Genomic DNA, 19691 nt, shown 5'->3' with positions numbered 1-19691 from the left:
CAATATTGGTTTCCACAAACTTCCAGATGTAGGATACTCAGAATATCTACTGTGAGCTCTGCAAGTTTTAATTTGCAGATGTTAGCCTGTTCCATATAATAAAGCTCTTAAAAATATTATCCCATGGATATGAGGTACATAATATTTAAAGCATGGGGATTTTAGCTACAACTCACCATGTAAAATAGGCATGAACCTCTTCTGGACCTTAGTAATTTTGAAAAACATATAGTAAAAGCCAGCTTATATTCCTTACTGATTTAGTGTCACTCTTATATGAACAATACAAGCCTCAAAATACATCTAAAAAGAATATTTTTACTCTTAACTTTTGAAGGTTCAAAAAAAAATTCCTTATAATTTTGAAATACTTTGTTTCAAAACTCAGCTTGCATGAAAGCATTGTTTCTCACTGTAGCTACAGTGGTAAATTTGTAACAAAATACTGGAGATAATATTCAAAAGCACCAGCCCTTAAGTAGCACCAGGGAATGTTCCCCATGAACATGTGCAGATGGGCTGCAGTGTGATGACTGGTTTGGTCTTTCCAGCCCAAGCAAACTTCCTGAAAAAGAACTGAATAATTCCCTAAAAATGTATGCAAGTACATAAAGTCTTAATAAGAAAACCAAAATTTTTCATGTCCTCTCTATCTAACTTCATAAAATTTAAGTAGTCCCTCTGAAGTTAGAGGCATCATTTATAAATACATTATTCCTAGACATTTGCTGGTCTAAAATCCAATATCCCAAGAGTCAACTAGCAAAAGTACAAAGGGTATTATCAAAATGTGGACAAAGTAGCAATAGCCTTTGTGTACCCATCCCTGGTACAACATTTTAACTTGCCTGTTGGGAAGCAAGTACTAAACACTAGAGAAAAGATAAGCACAAATAAATTTCTAATTTACACCTAGAAGACACAATTAATGAAATAATTTTTTGTATTTATCAAGTTCTCTAGTAAAGCTGAGTTGTTTGTTTAAGCTGTGTTTTGTATTTCTCATTTCTAAACTTCGGGACAGCATCCTGTGTCTTCTAGTTACAGTGGAGAGAGAAATACTCCTAATGCATTCTGAGAAAATTAATAGTTCCTCTCTTTTTATAGTGTTTTTGGCTTTACCTGGTCTTTTAAAGGGTTACATGTATCATAAAACAAGAAATTTCTTGCTGAAACCTCTTTTTTTTGAGCCTATGTCAAAGTTCATTTTGCTGATAATGTTCTGAAGTTAAGTAAAAGCATTTTGCCTGCCTGAGGATAGATGAGTACACCTTCTCTTAAGCTCATAAAAAATAATTATCTCCTTGTTTGGGTTAAAAAGGTACAATTCATAAAAATGCAACTTTATCTCATCTGAAAGCAGTATCAGTATATTTCATATGGATTACAGTTTAAGAGCACTGCAGTTGTACTTGACATAGATTTGAAATCCTGAACAATTCAGCCTCAGTTGGGTATCAATCCGTCATTGCAGTTCCTGGTCTGATTTTTCTGCACTCAGCAGGTCACATAAATTATTGTTAAAGCCCTTATATAATTTTTCAGCTGTTCAGGGCTTTCCTTCCTGACATGATCACGATCGAAGGAGTTTGATGTGAACACTGATTTTCATTTGGAACATGTGCCATTTTCATAGCTTCCTGCCAATACAATTTCCTTTCTGAATTTACTGTCCTTAAGGATGGAAGTATTTTAAAATTTTTAATAAAACTAAATCAAATTAATATGTATTTTAAGCATTTGGTTTGCAAAGAATCTTGCTTGCCTATATTTAGGTATATTTGAAAGTTATTGAGGGGGGGGGGAGGTGGAACCCCAAAAACTCCACTTACTCTTTCAGAGAATGTAATGTGGTGTAAGCTATAGCCCAGTGCAAAACAGTAAACTATTAGGATACACTCATCCTACTTTTTTTGCCAAACTGCTGCCAATAACAAGAATAGTATCCCTTTACTGAAGAGTATTTCACAATAAAGGAAGAGATTCAGAATAAATTCTCTTCTTTTGGAAAAGCGCATGTCAAAAGAGTAGAATCCCAAGGGACAGAGGAGGAGGCTGAAAGGGAGGGCTGATCTCATTCCTTGAGAAAGCTGGTAAGGATTCCTCTTCAGATGCTTAAGAAGCTTGGAAGAGCATTGTAAAGACTGAAATGTGGAAAAAGTGTATTAAAAGATCATATCCATAAGATACAATTAGTACCATATTATATGGAGATCAATACCAGAGCTATAGTATATTTTTTTAAATGTGTACAGAGCTTTGAGAAACAGCCAGTAAGAAACAAGCAGAATTAACTGTTCTCCAAGATAGTTTTTGTGTGGTCAAGAGTGTCAGCAGAAGACAAAAATTATTCTTTCTGGTACAGGGTATAAATAATTGAGGGAGATTTTAGCATCGAGTCAGGAAATCACTTAAACGCTTACTTCACTGTTTTTCCTGAGCAGAGGCTTTCTGAACAGTGGCCTGGTCCAGCCAGCAAACAGAAAGGCATAAAGTTTATGCTGACTATAAGGATTTTTATTTTAAAACATTGCTGTTGGAGGTCTAACTCAGTGTTGTTCTTCCAGGATCATTTGTTAAAGTGAACTGTGGCAGTTTGTTAAATACCAAGGAAAAACAGATTATGTGAGTTTTTGTAAAAATACTACAAAGAATACTTTAATTTATACTGCAAAATATTGTTCCCCATTTTTAAATGCACAAGGATAAAGAAAGCAATCAAATTAGGCTACAACAAGTTACCATCAGAGACCATTTTGTAACCAACAGAAATAATGTTTATGGAATCAATTCTGTTTGCTACTGAGTTTCCATAATGGTTTCCTCATGTTAGAAAATGTGAAATGCATTCTTTGAAATGCTAGATCCTAAACTAGAGATTCCTTCTAATTGTTACCATTTCAAGTGGTAAATATATTTACTAGGCAATACATAGCAGAAAACTATCCAAGGGTATTAAACCTTGAAACCCAGTGGTTGAATAGCATATATTACCTGAATTGCTATGAAAGGCATCAAGTCTACACTACAGACCTTGTCACACAAGATTTAAGCATAGCTCATGGGGAGCAGAAAACATACATAAAATTATCAGCAGCATTTTAACATTCACAAGTTAAGCTATTTTTTTTCACCTCCTACATGTGGCCAAATTTTACGATTTGCATTTTTCTGCACTCATAATGAACATCTTTGTGTTGTGAGTGTACATCAGTAATTTAAACACAGCTAGCACACAGCTTCTAACATGCTTGAGTTGCAGAAAAAGTCAGTTTGAAAAAAAGCTCTTTTTCTCTGTGTTTATCCTGTCATAAATATGATTTCTTTTTTTAAATAGTGCAAATCCTTGCTTGTCTAGCATAGTGCCAGAACATTCTTTAAATTTAAATTAAAAAGAGAATGAAGCTGAAATAGAAATTCCATGTATAACTATTCAATACCATCTAGTAAGTACTTATGAACTTGATATTTCATAATTTATATGGGATGCAGGCTGCCAGATCAGGTTTTTCTCATTCTAAAAATAGGGACAGGAAAGGAGAAGAAAGAACAAATTTTCCTTGCTCTTGAGGAGTGGGAACAAATTCAAGTGATTTTTAAAGTGTCTTGCTGTTCAGCTGTCCTGTAATTGCATTTCTAATGTACAATCTTGCTTTGAATTAATTTGATTTGGAGTTCCATTTTATCAACAGATGTGAGTCATTGTAAGATGCTCATTAGCAAAACTTTTTCCAAACAAAGATAAAACAATCGTTACAAGTCAGCAATTAAAGAGAAGCTTGTGAGACTGGTAGGAATGCAGTGACATTTGATCCTGACTTTGCAAATCAGTTCATCCTTACCCACTGGTTTTATAATGATAACAGTGAAGTCTCAACAGCATACTTTAACACTTCTCCAAAATCAGCCACTGCTTTTGTGCACCACAGGAACAGATGCCAATTTTCATGAAAATCTAAACAAAGTATTTTCAACTGCTCAACTGAGGTGTGGTATTTTTTTTCTGGTTGTCTGTTGATATTCTGTGGTACCCAGGAGGATTCTCTCTTGAAAGGGAACCTTCCTTTTTCCCTGTCTTAACACTGTTACAGCCCTGTGAGAGTTTTTCAGTCATTGAAAAAGGACTGCTAATAAAATCAAAGTAGTTACGTGATTTTATTATTACTTCCATGCCATTTTATGGGAGGAGTTTAAAAGTATGAAAGATGATACACTTAAAAACATTTTAATGATGAATATGCAACAGTGAATGGTACCAGAAACAAAAGAAACAAATAATTTGTTTATGAACTGGCTAGAGTTTCACTCAAATGGAGGGAGATTTTTTTGGGCAGTGACAGACACATCTTAACACTAGCAAAAAACCCTAAACTGGAGTAGATAAATATTGCAAACAAAGGACCAGTACAGTGAACAATAGAAGTTTCTTAGTCTCTGGTTCTGTCTAGTAAACGAAGAAATGAACACTGGCTTTGTAGTTTGCTAAACTATCAGCATGGATGATCATCTCTGTACTGTGCTTTTCTATGGTTTTGATTTTATTTTGTGTGGAAGGTGGTGGTGGTTTTATTGACTATTGGGCAGGCTCAGTGAGTACAGCTGATCATACAGTAACACAAATACTGATATACTGAGTATTTTGTATAAAATATGAAGCATATCAGATTAAGAAAGCCCAAATATTTCTCTCTAGAGAGGCTGCATTTACTGTAGATATTTATCTGAATAATCTGAGCTTTGGTGTATGAGGCTTTCAAGCACAGAAAAAACCCCAGCCAGATAACCAACCAAAAGACCTCGATAATTTATATTGTTATCTCATCAGACAAGGAGTGTTCATAAAAGATTTTCTGGCTTAAATGTCATATATAGAACATTCTAACTTACTTATTTTGCTGCATCCTAAGTAGTCAAGTCCACAGTTTAAAAAGTAATTTAATAGAATTATTTTTAAATATGCTACTTTATGGTATTTGTAGATTACGGTTCTGCAGTACTGAAGGATGGAAAAAAAAGGAATGTGTATTTTTTAGTATGTTTTGCATAAAGCTGAGTCTTCCACTGAAAACCCTCCTATTTGTTTTCCATTCTAGGGACAGAATATGGTTGCTTGGACTTTGTTTCAGAGTTGCTTTGCAGTCAATGTATTTGTGACAAAATTTTCTTCTCTTTTTAGAAAAATATCTACAGCACTTCTTGGTGCTGTTTGACAGAAGCTACATAGTAAAGGTGTTTTGGAATAGTCAGAAATAAAGCAGTAGAGAATTCCAGCACTACCTACATGGATTACTTTCCATACATGTTGTTACTGCTGACTCTGGAGTGATACCCTGGTGCAGCTGTGAGTGAGCAGTGGAAGCCTGGGCACGCAACCCATTGTTCCTGCCAGGAAAAATAAGGCCATGTGGCCAGGAAAAATGCTCAGCCACCACTGCAGAATACTGCCTGCTGCTCCCAGCTGGAGCAGCAGCAGAGCCCAGGCATTTAATGCAGATCCCTGCTTGTCCCCTTCTGTATTCCTTTTCCCCATGGCACCAGCCAGAGCAACACTGTACTGGTGGTACAGGAATGTTTCCATAATCCATTTGCTACTGTCACAGCTTGGTAAACATTTGTTGCTAACAGCAACTATATGTTGGTTTCAAAGAGAAAAAAGTTATTTGAAGAGATTGTATCCAGAAAAAATCTGATTTATCCTTCCATACACTTTTCCAGATGCTAAACTAACACTATTCAAAGAAAAAAGCAAGCGGACTACAGTAAGCACTACTGTTATCAGAAGAAAGTATTTTCAGATAATAGATAAAGCTAAATCTTATTTACATTCACTTACAGCTGTGATTGTATTGATTTTTTTTATGATAAGGAATGTCTTCTACTTTCTTGAATTAGCACCATAATTACTGAGTCTGCTTTAATGTATGAAAGGACTCTATATAAATCTAAGGTTGGTTGATACTGTTTTCTAATAAGAATTTTTGAAAGGAAGTAATTTAGCAACTGTGAACCCAAAAGAACAGGAAAAGAGCAATCCACAGCAGTTCATTTCCCAAACATTATATAAATTATATGCTTCTGAGTCCAAACTTTAGTACATTATAATACCAAAGAATTACTATTTATTTGATCCCAAAACACTACATGAAAAAATGTAGTCCCTCAGCACTCAACAACGTAGAGACCAAAAGCCAAAGCATTGACAAAAACAATAAATACAGGAAGATTTTTGCATGGTATGTTGGTACAAAATAATTTTACAGATGTGTTGTCTCTCCTCAAGCTGTGGTAAATCCAGAGAGTATTCCAGTCCCTCCCTGAAAGCAGCGAGGTATAATATCCTGACATTCCAAGCGCCTTTAACCCATGTGCTTGATGCCCCGCGAGCACAATCAGACTGTCCTTTCAGAGACACAGAGCAAGCCCTGGCCTGGGCTTTCAGTGCCCCAGCTGGTGCTGCCACTGCAGCACTGCCAGCAGAGCCTGAGGTCAAGCTCAGCATTGCCCAAGGCAGACATGAGTTAACTCTGCTGAAACCTCTCCCAAGAGCCCGTTTCACTGCCCAGAGCAACAGGATGTGTTTGGACAGGAGCAGTGACAAAGGGTCACAGAGTGGCCCTTAGTGAGAAGCTCAGATTGAGGATTCTAAGGGATATATATCACCATGACTAAAATGCTTGTAGGAGGGTTGATTTCAGGCTATTAAAAATTCTTCATGATTTTGGTTGCATTGTTCAGTATCTGTTATAAATAATTTGCAACATTTAAGGAAAAAGAAAGCAGCTCCACATGGGATCATGTTGGAATTGTGCCATCAGTAAAGCTGAGCTGTGGTATTTGACAAAAAGCCTTGTGTCAAGGCAAACTAATGACTATTGTTTGACAATTAAAGCTCAGAATTCTCAGGCAAAATAATGGACCATTTTTCTTATTCTACATACAAGTTTCATTTTGGCTCAAGAGGTTAATAGAACAAAAATATCCTTTGTTGAAGAATTGTTTTTTTTCTTCTCTCCTTTGGCCTCATTTACATTATTCCTTCACTTTGGTATCATGTTCTCTGATCAGCTCTTCTCTCTCTTTTTCTTTTGTATCTTCCCCTCCAGCCCACACATATGCTTAAAAAAAAAAAAAAAAAAAAAAAAAGCACAAAAAAGCAAACCAAAACCACTAGAGGCTGGAGCTAATGCTGTTCTGGAAAATGCTTCTTTTTTGAATAAGCTGTTGTGAGCCAGCCACTTCCTTTCCCCCAGCTGTACCAATTTAAGAACAGTGTTTAGCAAAGTTTAGGGAAACATTTTTTAATTCTGTCTCCTAAATAACCATCCTATCATAATATTTTAGGAAAATTCAAAGCTGAGTCACATATATTATAAATAGATAAATATACATATTATTGCTCTCAGATGCTAGGAGGTCTGCAACTACCTGTGTAAGAAAAATCCCTAAGCTGAAATGAATTGTATCTTAAAACACAGACATTTCCTAAATGTTTTATCACCTGCTTTATTCACAGACAACGTGGGAATTCCTCTGTAGGCCTGTAAGATTAACACCAAATAGGAACTATAACATCTGTCAGCATAAATATAGGTCTGAGTTATGAAGGAATATCTAATCTTAGAACAGCTTGTTGTGATAGAAGAATCAGGAAACTATAGAGTACATCACTGCATACCCATCATTTTTCCTGACACGGTAGACCTTTCATACAGAGATGACTATGAATATCCATGTTGTTCCTACAAGAGGTTAAGAAATCTATTTTTTCCTCCTCTCAATCTGGAAAAAGCAAACTATTCTGGTAGAGAAGAAATTCTGGTAGACAGAAGAAACTGGCGCTTAGAGAAGAAGAAAAAGTGTTGTGTGTATAATCTGCTGGAAGGCCCTGTATAGCTCTCCCCACACAGCAGCAGCAAGCTCATGTGCAGAAAGGTGGTACCTGGGAAATTGGAAGGACAATATTCAGATCTGGTTGCTCTCTGTAGGCCAGCCAGTGGGTGCTGTAGCATTGTCAGAGTTTGTTTCAGATCTACAATGTAGGGTTAGTTTAAAAAAAAATCAGTAATTTCAGTTATTTCCATTCCATTATACTCTTGTACTCACAAATGTTATGTCTACAGAACACTGCAGTCTCCAGTGTGTTGGTGTCTGCTAAACCTACTTATTATCCACAACAAAGACAACAAGCAGGATGTTCAACAGTCATCTGTAACATGCAATACTGAAACTTTGCATGAGGTTAGGTTTAAAATAATATATTTACATACTGTTCTAAAAGAGTAATGAAGCCACGTTTACCTAGTTTGAGGAATGCACGTGTGAATATTTAAAACCTTCTGATAATCCTCTTCTATGAATACACTTTTAAAGTATATTTTCGAGGGATACCTAAAATGATGATCTAGCACTGTGACAAGTTTTAATGGATAGGAAAGTCCCTGAATAGGTAGCTGGTAACACCAGCCAAGTGTCTTTTCCCTGTTCATTTAAGGTATTCCCTGGAAAGACTTTTGCTGTCTGAAGGCTTGAAATCTAGACTGAACAGCTCTGGTCCTTGGACACCCAGCCCCCTCCCATGCTGTGTTGGTGTAGCTATTTATGAATGGGTTTCTGCCTGCTTGAGACAAAGGGCTGCTCTGTGCTAAATGGGGTACAGACCTCGACAGAGCAGTGACGTGACAAAGGATGCAGCCTCTGCTGCTCAGACCATTGGGGCTCTGTTCTGGAGAGCCTTTGAAGCAGGTGAGCAGGCACAGCCAATCCAGCAGAGGGATATCAAGTTAAGGGTGCAGGCCTGTACTTATTGGCTTTCTCTGACTCTGTTTTTGATGAGCAGGACCAAGAACATTTGGTACACAGTCGTGGAAGAACATTCCTACCTTACCTGCTTCCTGAGCTTTTCCCTGTTGTTACACTGCTGCAGGCCACCATTCATTCACTGGCTGGAAGCTGCATGAGTTCCCAAGCCTGGCTTCCTCACGGGCCAAGCCCTGCAGAAAACTAGTAATTAAAAACAAAAAATAAAAAAAAATAGTGCAATGAAACGGAAGTATAGAACTGTACATAAATACTTGGATAAGTAGAAAACAATTACTAGTAAATTCTATTTCTTGTTTCCACCATAAAGGCTACAGCCCAGTTTCACGGTTCTGCTAACGTCAGAGAGTTCAGCATCACTGTGCCGCTGCTGTGCGGGCCGTGGAGCTCCAGGCCGGCAGGGCAGCTGTGCCCAGTGCTGGGCAGGGTCCCGGTGCGGGTGTCGCGGGGCGAGCGGGCAGCAGCAGCCGCGGGGCCGGAGCGCTCGGTGAGGCCGCGGCGCTGAGGGCGGCCCGGCGGCGGTGCCGGCACAGCAGCGGAGCGTGCACGGAGGGTGCATGGAGGGTGCACGGACACACTCTTCCCCTCACACGCGGACTTCTCGCCGCTCCCGGGGCGCATCGGAGCGCGGTGCGCCCCCGCCTGAGGGGAGCGAAGGCGCCGCGGGGCGGAGTGAGGGAGGCGCTGAGGGAGGTCCCGCGGCCCGTCCCTGCTCCGTGCGGCGGCCCCGCTTCCCCCGCGGCGCTGCGCGGGGACCCGGTCCCGCCCCGGGGGCGGTCGGGGGCGGCCGGCCCGTCCCCTTTAAGCGGCGCGGCGGAGGGTCCCGCCCGCTCATTTCCGAGCGCGCAGGAAGTGCAGCCGGGCTCCGCGCCGGCCCGCGCGGTGAGTACGGCGGCACCGCGCCCCTCCCGCCGCCCCGCTCCTCCCCGGCCCCTCACGCTCACCTCCCCGCTGCCGGCAGAAGGAGCCGTGCAATGCCCGGAGCCCACCCGCGGGGGCCCGGCCCCGTGTCCCGGCCCAGAGGGCTGCGGCCGGCCCTCTCCGAGCGCCCCGGGCGGCCGCGGTTCCGCGGGGGCTGCCCCACCGCCCTGGCGCGGGGCCTGGCACCCCGCGCCGCTCGGCTGTACCGGAGCGCTGTCTCAACAATAAAGCGAATCTGTCCCTCTCGGCTGCGTTTCCATTGTGTTCGCTGCCGTAGGCGTGCTGGGAGCGCGTTCGTGCAGCCGCAGGCAGCGGGATGGAGCGGGGGCCCCCCGGCACAGCGCAGGCTGAGCTGGGCTGTACCGGGCCCTTTGGGCTTGCTGGGGCCGCGAGAAACCCCCGCTCCTTCCATCAGCCCCCAAAACTGGGGAAATGATGGGGAGGGGGCTTAATTATCATCAGCGAAATACTGAGCATTGTTTAAACTACGGCTTACATCTCTTCGTTTTTGTCAGACGCGTTCTTGCTCGGTAAATTCCGTGCTCTCGCAAACTGTGAGAGTTGGAACGTTTTGGTATTGAACATAAAAATAAATTGTGTGATTGTCACCAGTCAATTAATTCAGAAATGCTAAAGCAGAAACGGGGGGTGTTGCAATTTGCGAGGCCGTTTTTAAACCGAAGCATGTAGAAATTTAAACTTGATAGTACATGTTGTCAGTGAAGTGTAATCAGTGTTTACTTTATTCTGTGGTTTTTTTGTTTGTGTTTTTTTCTCTTCAAGTCCCTCTGTCAGATGAAAATTGAGACACTGATGTCTTCTGCTAAACTTGTAGATGATGGATAAGGACTAACTTTATTCTCTTCTCGTGGTTAACTCAGAAGAGATGCAGAAAAGAGAGGATGTTTCAACACTGAGTCAGTATCTTTCATTAAGGTTAAGGTCATACAGTAAAAATACATTTTCCCCCCTCTTTTTCTTTCCCTTGGAGGCTGTAATGGTAGGCCTCGTAGGACAGTTTCTTCTTTCCAGCATGCACTAGCTGCAAGTTCTTATCTTGCTTTAGTGTGTTTGAAGGAAGCTTCTGGCTTCCCTTTATTTATTAGCTAGATAGTGGGTCCCCAAGGAGCACCAAAGACAGCAGTTTGGAAATATTCCCAGTTGCTGTCAGCAGAGGTAGATGTGTTTTTTGGGGGGTGTTAGCTATGAGCCTCAGTTACACCCTGAGGCTTTTATGGGAGGCTCTGCCGGTAAGTCCTTATCAGAAATATCAGGAGACCCACACTGAGCATTGCTACAGCATCACTGTCATAAACCATCAGCAGCTGAGCATGGGAGTAAGAGCAGTGGTTGTTGAAGTACATGACTGTACAGCCCAAACATTCTTTAGCTTGTCTGTTGCTGGAGAAAACATATGAAAACTTAAGTGTGATTAAGATTAGTTGACCTTGAATGGTTCTTTTCCTTCTTGCTCCCACAACTTCGTTTTAGCATCTTTCTCAGGCTGAAGGAAGGAAGGAATAAAGGAAAAAAGAAACCCCCAAACCTGTCTGTACAGCTACTATGTTGTGGTAGAAGTTGCCCCAAGTTACTCTTGAATTTAAATTCTTTGCTTTTATGTTCCACCCCTGGGATATGGGTCTTCCCAAGTCAGTCAGAAACATCATCTGAAGGCATAGTTAAATGAGAAGTAGCTGTGGTCTGTTACCAAGAAAACCCACCAGGTATATCTGGCACAATAATTTAAATCCCTGCATCACAGTCTGGTACTTCATGCTTGCCAGAAGTGTTCTGTGGACCTCTTTATAGAAAAAATCTATCAGAATCACCCGAACTTTTAAGAGAGACTAAACTAAACTCCCAGGAGGGTGAGTATGAGAAATATGAGGTCAGTTTTTCTCACTGCAGAAAACAAATTGCACAATATTTTGCTTGTCTCTGAAGCAGCCTGTCATTATGAAGCAAGCTTCATGACTTGCAGTATTTTCTCCTTAAATAATGCTGAAACAGGATCACAGAGGTAGGATGAAAGTCAGGCTTTGGATAAGTGCTGGAACTGATAATGTCCTTGGCTTTTTGTTAGCTCATCTGCCCTCTAAAGGATCAGCCCTTCAGAATAAAAGTATGGGAAAAAGCAATAATAATTTTGCTTCTGAAAAAATGGTGTAGAAAACAGGGGTTTCAAGAGTATAAGATTTTCTTCAAAAAAAAGATTATTCTCAAGGGGCACAATGGGAAGAAAATATTTTCAGGAGCATATTGTTTTTACAAAAAAGACCAAACCACAAATAACTGTGCTTTATCTGTGCATCTAATTATGTTCTTATAAGCTTAGTGCTGGAAATGGGGAAATGAGACCAGAACTCACAAGATGTTTATAAAAGAAATACAATGCTTTTTGAAGGGAATGGGAATATAGTTTTATTTCTGAGTTGGAACCACCGCTTGTAAGAATAATTTGTGGAAGGGCACTTCTTGCTGTCAGAACAGTTTCATTCTTAATGATGATTAGAAAAGCCCAGCACATCCATTAATATTATAGCTCATTAAAAAAAAATAAATCTGAAAGTGTGCAATTACTTAAAATATTTCATTTTTTTTTAATAAGCTCTTTGAATTTATTTTTTTTTTTGATGGCAGGAAAGATTCTGCAAGTTGCAGCCATCCAGTCATGAGTGCCTTTTGGTTCAAAAGTAGTTGAACAGGGTCCCGTTTTAGACCCTGGTTTTGGAGCCCATTTGGGGTGCAGCTAGCTTCTGCTTTTATCCAGGCCTTTAAAAAAATTGTATTGTAAAGGCTGCAGGTATTTTGTGTGTACCTAAAAATGTAGACTGGCAAGTTATCCAGCTTAATATTTCTTGGGTATCTAATGCTTTGTGGTGTGTGTAGTCTAAATTGGTAATTCTGATGGTCACTGCTAGGAGAAAGTTTGTTTTAAAACAAGAGTAACAAGGTAATTGCAAGCTATATGTAGTCAGTAAAGATGGAAAATTCAAGGGAAAAGGAAAATGGCTTTTTTTCCCCCCTAATTCTTGAAGGTGCTGCATGTGGAAACATGGCACACTAAAATACTTGTGAGAAGCTTGCACTTTCTGTGCTGGCACTGAGCTGTCTGTGCTGCAGCTCTGGTTTATGGTAAGGCTGGGCAGGAGCCACTTGCTCCACATTTATTTCTGAATGAGGTGTAGTGGAATAATATCTTGGAACAATCTCTGCTTTACCTTACTGGTTTTTAAAGGCTCTTTCCACTCACACCAAATCCTCTAGAAGCAAGTTGATAAAACTGGCAACTTGTTTCAAGCTGTGAGTGCAAATGTGAGCTCTGGAAAGAACAACAGGAGTTGGTGTTTCAGAGTGCAGTTCAGCGAATCCAAATCAGATGACGTGAGGAGACTATCTTGTGAGGAAATCTTGTATGTACTTTTAAAATCTATTTCCTGGCAATCATCTCTAACTGTAATAAAAAGTGACTGTAGTGATTGGCCTGTTTATTGATTTATGGCTCCCTGCAGTGTAGGTGCTTTCCAGCACGGTGCCCTTGGGTCTGATTGCTTCCCTTAGCTGTTCTTGTTCCTGGGAAGGTTTTGGTCTGGAGCCCATCTCCCTGCCCAGCCTGCAGTGGAGGGTGCCCATGTCTCCTTAGGGAGGTGCATTTGAGGGGGGTGTTGGCAGCTGTGTTGGTAGGTGACAGCAGGGGCAGAGCTGCCTGTGTTTTACTTCAGCCTTTTCCCCCCTTTGATTCTTTTTCACTGGTGGAGTGAGTGGGTGGTAAGGGCAGGTCTGTCTGGCTTTTGTTCTTACCTCTCCCCCTCCCCTGTATTAAATGGTGGTGTTTCACTGGTGAAGCAGCTCCTGGCAGAGAATCCTTCTCTTTGGTACTGGGTTTTCTGGTAGGCATGTCACTTAGGGCAGCTGTCTGGAAAGCACAGATCAGCACCCGACAGCCACCATATGCATCCTGCTGTCAAAAGTGAGGCTTCCCATCAGCTCCTCTACTATGGCCAGAAATGACCTAAAATGTCCATCAGTGCAATGCTTCAATAGATGGAGGGGTAAGAATGTGGGAGCCTGAGTACAAGTACACACTTGACAGCTAAAGAAGTGCACAGAATGGAAGTGCTGTAGCTGTATCAGCAGCATAGGCACGGCTGGGCAGATGCTGGGGGAGGGTTTGGTAGGCACTTCTCTGGCATACTGCAGGGAATTTCTGTTCCAGGAAACCAGTATGCCAGTTGTAGAGCAAAAGTAAAATTCTCTCGTGGCTAACAAACCCTCAGGACATGGGACTACCCACATACTTTTAATGGCTGTCACTGACAGCAGTTGCCTCCTTTTGCTGAAAGTAGCTCCAGGCTGGTTCTCATGTGTTCAGAGTTTAAATAATACAGTGCAGGATAGGTAGGAGTTAAAAGTAGCTTAGAAATGCAATACTTGCAAGGAAATTTGCTGAATGAATGAGGTTCTTTTATACAGGCACCTGCTTCTTGTATTTAACTTTGATAAATGAACATCAACCACAAAATGAGGTTAGTATGTCTTATGTCTGCACTGTTAATTGTGCTTTTTGTCAAGACAATAGATAAGTGCTTTCATAGAAGACCAAAATTATAGGACACCTGAGTTCTCCAAAAAGGTGTATATGAGCCTACAGCAGTTTTGTATTGACTAGTCCCAGTTAATTGTGTAAAGAAAAGAGCCCTCACAGTTTTTCCGATGCCAGTTACCAGAGACATGGAAGGACAGTTCCTGGCTTTCAGGTGTGTAATTGCAGGAAGACATGAAAGTTTAAAGCTGATGGCTGAGGTGCTGCTGTACAGAGATTCTGAGCTAATTCTGTGTGTAGATGTTGTGTTAGTAGTGTGTTGTGTGTAATAGTCAGTTGCAACCAGATCAGTAACTAGGCAGATTTTCTGCTACCCCAGTGCTGGTGTGTGGTGTTAGCATCTTCTCTGTAGAAACAGAAGAAATAATACTTAGAGAGTTCTGGGTGGAGTTGGTGTTGGTGCTGCAGGGGCAGGTGTTGAACAGCAATGCACAGGAAGCAATTGAAGCTTGTTGGGAACACTGCTGAATTAAAGCAGAGGAAATGATGTAAATGAGCTTGTGTTTTGAAGCACACTGTGGAAACACAAAATGCTAGTCTTGAGCCCTGTTCAGAGTGAACCCACATTTCTGAAGCTTAAGTCATAAGTTTCTGTGAAATAAAACCTGTTCTGTAAGAGTGTTTCAGGTGACAGCTTTCAGATGACTTGTGGTAGCACTTCTGTCTCTCGAAGGCTTTCCCAAGCAGTGGTGTCAGAGGATGGCACTTGTCAGCACTGTTGCTGCTGCTCACAGCCCCAGGGGCAGCAGATGCATGTCTTGTGCTCTGGTAGAGTGAAAATTAAGACTGCTGAGTGATAGTTTAGTCCATCTTTCGTGGCTCTGTGAGTTCCTGATGCATGTAGGGGTCTTCTGAAGAAGAGGTGTACAATTTGTGAAGCAGGAGTACAATTTGTGAAACAATGAGTATTGGTTGCAGTCAGTGGTGACTGGACAGAGGCTGGCAGGTTTCTTCCCAGCACAGTCAAAACATTGCTCCAGTAAGATGCTGCTGCAGGGCAAACTTTGCCCCAGTGTTTGCCGAAGGACTGGGTGTTAACATCCAAAATATTGTATTAGCTTCTGCTATGTAGTGCTGCTATGCATGTTTCTTTATGTTGGATTTTTAAAATTAGATTTTAGACTTAATGCAGTGTTTTTGAATTCTTTTGCATATCACTCCTCAGAATTCCTCCTTAGTTTAAGGTCCTGAGCTTCTATTAGATGGACAGGTGGAAGTCGTAGGGATTTAAATCAACTGTGTGAGGGGATAAGAAGGGAAGGAAAAAAACCAACTTTAAACCAGCGTTCCAACAGTGTAGCAGAAGTTGTTGCCAGTAGAACCATGTGTTAAATATGGCACTTGTGACAAGTATGCCTGGTAACAACCTGTATGTCCCTCCTGTGAAGCAAAACAAGCATATAAAGGTTAGAAAAAACCAGTAGTGAAATATGAACACAACAAAAGAAGAGTGCAAGGAACCTGCAAAAACTTAGCAGAGGTTTGCAGAAACTCTTGGCTTCTTTCCCATTCAAACCACAATGATCTCTTCCTGAAGAAAGGGAAGGAAGGGTGATTCAAGTGGTCCAAAGACTGACTTCAGGGACTTGAAAAACAAAACAAGAGAGGTGAAGCAGCATAATGCAAAGTGTTCAGTGTTGGATGTTTCTAGTTGCTCATGCTGGCAGCTTTTTCAATACAAGGAAGATATCAAGATAGCTCTGACAAGCTGCTGGCTTCTCTGCTTCCGATGGAGCTTGGTGTTGCTAGTCCTTTAAGAGTAAGTTAATGCTTAGTTATAATGTCAGACTGAAAAATTACAGATGACATAAGCTGTGCTTCTGGAATGCACCAGATGTTTCTCAATTGTTTGGCATCCAGCTTTCATGGCTGGTGACATATTCATGGCTGATTTGTTGTGCTGAAAGCAGAACCTGAACTACTATACTAAATTTTAGCCTTTCTAAAAACATTTGTAATTTATGTTGCTCCTTCCATCTTTGATTGTGGACTGAAGAATAGCAAAGTGAGCACAGTTTTGAAAACCACATGTGAATTTTAGCTAGCTGATTTGGTTTTATTAAGAAAAACTTGAGGGTGATTGAGCAGCATTTTGTCAGGATTTCTGTATGAAATAGTATTTTAAACTGGTTTTTGCTATTTTAAAACTCTCAGGCCAAACTATCACTTGGACAAAGTGCAGAGAAATGTCTTCCAGTGGTCACTTTAGGAGTCTTCAAACTTGCACTGAGTAGACTTATGTACACATATTCTCTGGTCCAGGTACCCCTCAAAAATTTTTGCAATAAATCAGAACTTCAGTGAGAACATTGCTGTGGTGCATAGTTGTCCAATAAAACTTTTTTATTAAATTTAAATCAATTTCCTATAAACATTTCTGTTTTCAAGATATTAATAGAGGTTTGAAAGTATTTTAAAGAAAGTTGGATGCACTTGAGAATTTAATTTCTGTTTTCACTTCAACTGCTACAGCTGCATTATAGTTTGGAATATTACATCCTTGAAAACAGTGTCTCTCTTGCCATAGGGAAAAAAAAAATTAAAAAAGAGAAAAAAATTAGCTCCTCCACATTATGAAGTCTCTAACTTTTTTTTAAATGCTGGACAATTTGCTGTGCAACTGTTACAAAGAACACTTTGGGTATGGACTGTCCTTTTCCATCTCTTCATAACTTAAGAAAAATAAATCTCCATGTGAGAACCACCTGTGAGGGCCTCAGAGAATCTGTTTTACTCTACAGCATTTTCAGATTTGTTTTACAGTATGAGGAAACGTCATGTATGACCTTTATTCTTACCTCCCACAATGAGATTTCCACTGGTTCCATGTATGAACTTGAATGGCAATTATCCTTTAAAAGCAGCTCAAGTGTTGACATAGGTTGGCATTTATATTTTCACTATGCTTAGGTTACAGCAGCTATGTTATCTTGATCTCTATATATAGAGAAGTTGATGACAGAGATCTAAGAAAACAGAAGACAACTTGATTCTGAGAATGTAGTTAGATGTGAAACTCAGGTGAAGCAATGGCAAGAAAACAACATTATTCTCATCTCTTTGGTTTTGCCAGCTATCATTCTACAGTGGATGGCTGCAGTCATTCTCAGTGATGGGTTTTAATAAATAGAACATGGCATCAGTGAAAATGTAGGTGTGCTGTGCAAATGCTGTGCACGTGAGGTGGGATCACCAGTTACTTTTTACTGCACTGTTGCATTTGAGGGAGCTCAGATGCTCATCTTGCGTGGGGGAAATATTTAGCTGGGGCCTTTTAAGTTGTTTAGATACTTTGGGTGCCTAAAGAATGTCACCTTTTCTCATTCACTTTGATTCAAGGTGATGCTGTGCTGCTAAGTGTAACTGGTTTTCTGTCCTTTTAAAACAGGCTGCATAAAAGCCCTACCTACAGCATTACGTTTTTGAAGACTGCTGGGCATCTTAAGTTTAATTTCTGCCTCTTGCTGCAGCTGTTGCTTTATCCTACAGAAGGAAATATAAACATCTCCCAGCATGTGGTCTAATAGAGATTACTGTGCATCCTTGAAGATAAGCTGTGGTTGCTGTAAGAAGTGTGATTTAGTTTTGCTTAAGCTGTCCTCCAGTCTTTTTTCCCTTGATGGGGTGTGCAGTATTACATAAGATGTTGGGAAGCTCTGCCACCTTTCAGTGGACAGACTGCTGGGTGTGGTTGCTCAGGTGTTGTGCCCTGGCCCAGGAGTCCAAATGCAGTGCTTTATGGGGACTGTGTCCTTAATAAGGGTTTAACAAAGCTGTTGTAAAAGTAGGCTGGGTTCTTACCTAATGCTCATGTGAAAAACATTACTTACAAGATGTTTGGAATACCAGGAGAAAGATCTTCCCTGGTAACTGTGCTAAGGTAGCTCTTGTACTTCTGTTCTTATTTCTGGGTTGAACTCTACCAACCAACAAATTAGGCACAATAAGTTAGTCATATAAAACTGCTGTTCCTTTAATTCCCTGACAATAAGGGGAAGAAGACATGCTTCACCAAACTTGGAGTTTGTGGTTTTCTTGCCAAATTTAAAAAGAGGAATAGCACCAACAGAAACAGTGTTCACAGGAATAGCAGTGCACAAACCCACAAGCTGAATAATATAAGCGATAGGAAAAGTTGTCATAGAAAAGCTATTGTCTTGTGAAAGCTGAAGGTAGAAGAGCCTTTCATGATAGCTGATCATAGTTTTAAAACAAGCAAGCAAATGAAACTCCTTCACTTGGTCCTACCTAGGACATTTTACCTAATTTTTCTTGCCAAGCAGATGTCTCTCTTCATAAAAACAATAAAGTGACTGTGAGTTGACTTTTGTTTCCTGGCTTTATCTGCAATGGAATAATACTGACCAGTGTGGTTAAGGTGTAGCTGGTTGGGTTTCAAGTTTCAATTTTAATTCAGCATTTTCCAGACAACTGGACTTGCTTTGGATTCACTGAAGCCAAAGCAGGGCTTCTATTCATAAGCTCATTGCTTACTTTGGATTTGTTATAAAGTAAATAATGTGAATAATGCTGTTCTTTCATTTGTCCACTTAACTATGTAATGGTTTTAGTTTTGTTTAGGAACAACAAGTGCCCGGACAAGTGATAACTTGCTTGCTTCTCTCACTTATAGGAGATAAAACTGCTTCAGCAAAAGGTTGCTCTTTTTCCTTGTTATTTCACAGTAGATTATGAAAGAATTGCATTTAAACTGCCGCAGTACAGTTAATATTTCCTTTGAGGATGACAGCATGACTGCTTTTTCCAGGTATTGTCATGGCAAAAATAGCACAATTTCTTGGTGGTTGGATATCTCCTTCTGCTTGCTTTCTCTGAGAACAGAGGCAATAAACCCCCCAGTATTTCCTATACTGTCAGTTTGGCAAACTGATTTATTTTTTGGCCATGTGCTTAGGGCAGGGAAGGCCTGTTTGGTGCATGAGTAGGATGGGTCCTTCCTGCAGCCCCCATGGCTTGTGTAGCTGTTGTAAAAACATATTCCAGGGAACTTGAAACTGAGGCAGAAATTGCAAGAGAGGGATTGGGTAAGCTGTAAAGAGCATGACCTGCTGGATTGTTCTTGATTTCTAAGATGATTGAACACCACTATTAAAATGAAACCCTATTCGTTTCTGTGTTTTAAAAGTTAGTACAAAGTGTGTTGTTTCAGTTGCATGTCCTGAAAAGATGTAATTAATAAGCAGGGTCTGGTCCTTGGAAAAGGTAGGGTTTTTTATTGATTTTATTTCTCCCTGGTGTTGAGAGTGAGTTGATCTATCTCATGAAACAAGGGAGATAGGAAACCCCATATATCTTCCCTGATACTGCAGTCTCTAATGTGGCAGTGGAA

At 40.5% G+C, this 19691-nt stretch overlaps 1 protein-coding gene across 1 annotated transcript in view; it reads left to right on the top strand.

Annotated features, from left to right (window-relative positions):
* Window positions 1–9572: 9572 nt before the first annotated feature.
* The window catches only part of CSGALNACT2 (chondroitin sulfate N-acetylgalactosaminyltransferase 2), a 28286-nt gene continuing 18167 nt past the window's right edge, over window positions 9573–19691 (top strand). Inside the window, exon 1 of the mRNA XM_056495047.1 lies at window positions 9573–9699. The gene's annotated coding sequence lies outside the window, so the exon portion shown is untranslated. The remainder of the gene's footprint in view (window positions 9700–19691) is intronic.

Source organism: Oenanthe melanoleuca, chromosome 6 (assembly GCF_029582105.1).
Source record: "Oenanthe melanoleuca isolate GR-GAL-2019-014 chromosome 6, OMel1.0, whole genome shotgun sequence".
Classification (NCBI taxonomy): Eukaryota; Metazoa; Chordata; class Aves; order Passeriformes; family Muscicapidae; genus Oenanthe; species Oenanthe melanoleuca.
The sequence above is the reverse complement of the archived record's forward strand: the minus strand, read 5'-3'. Positions and strand labels throughout refer to the sequence as shown.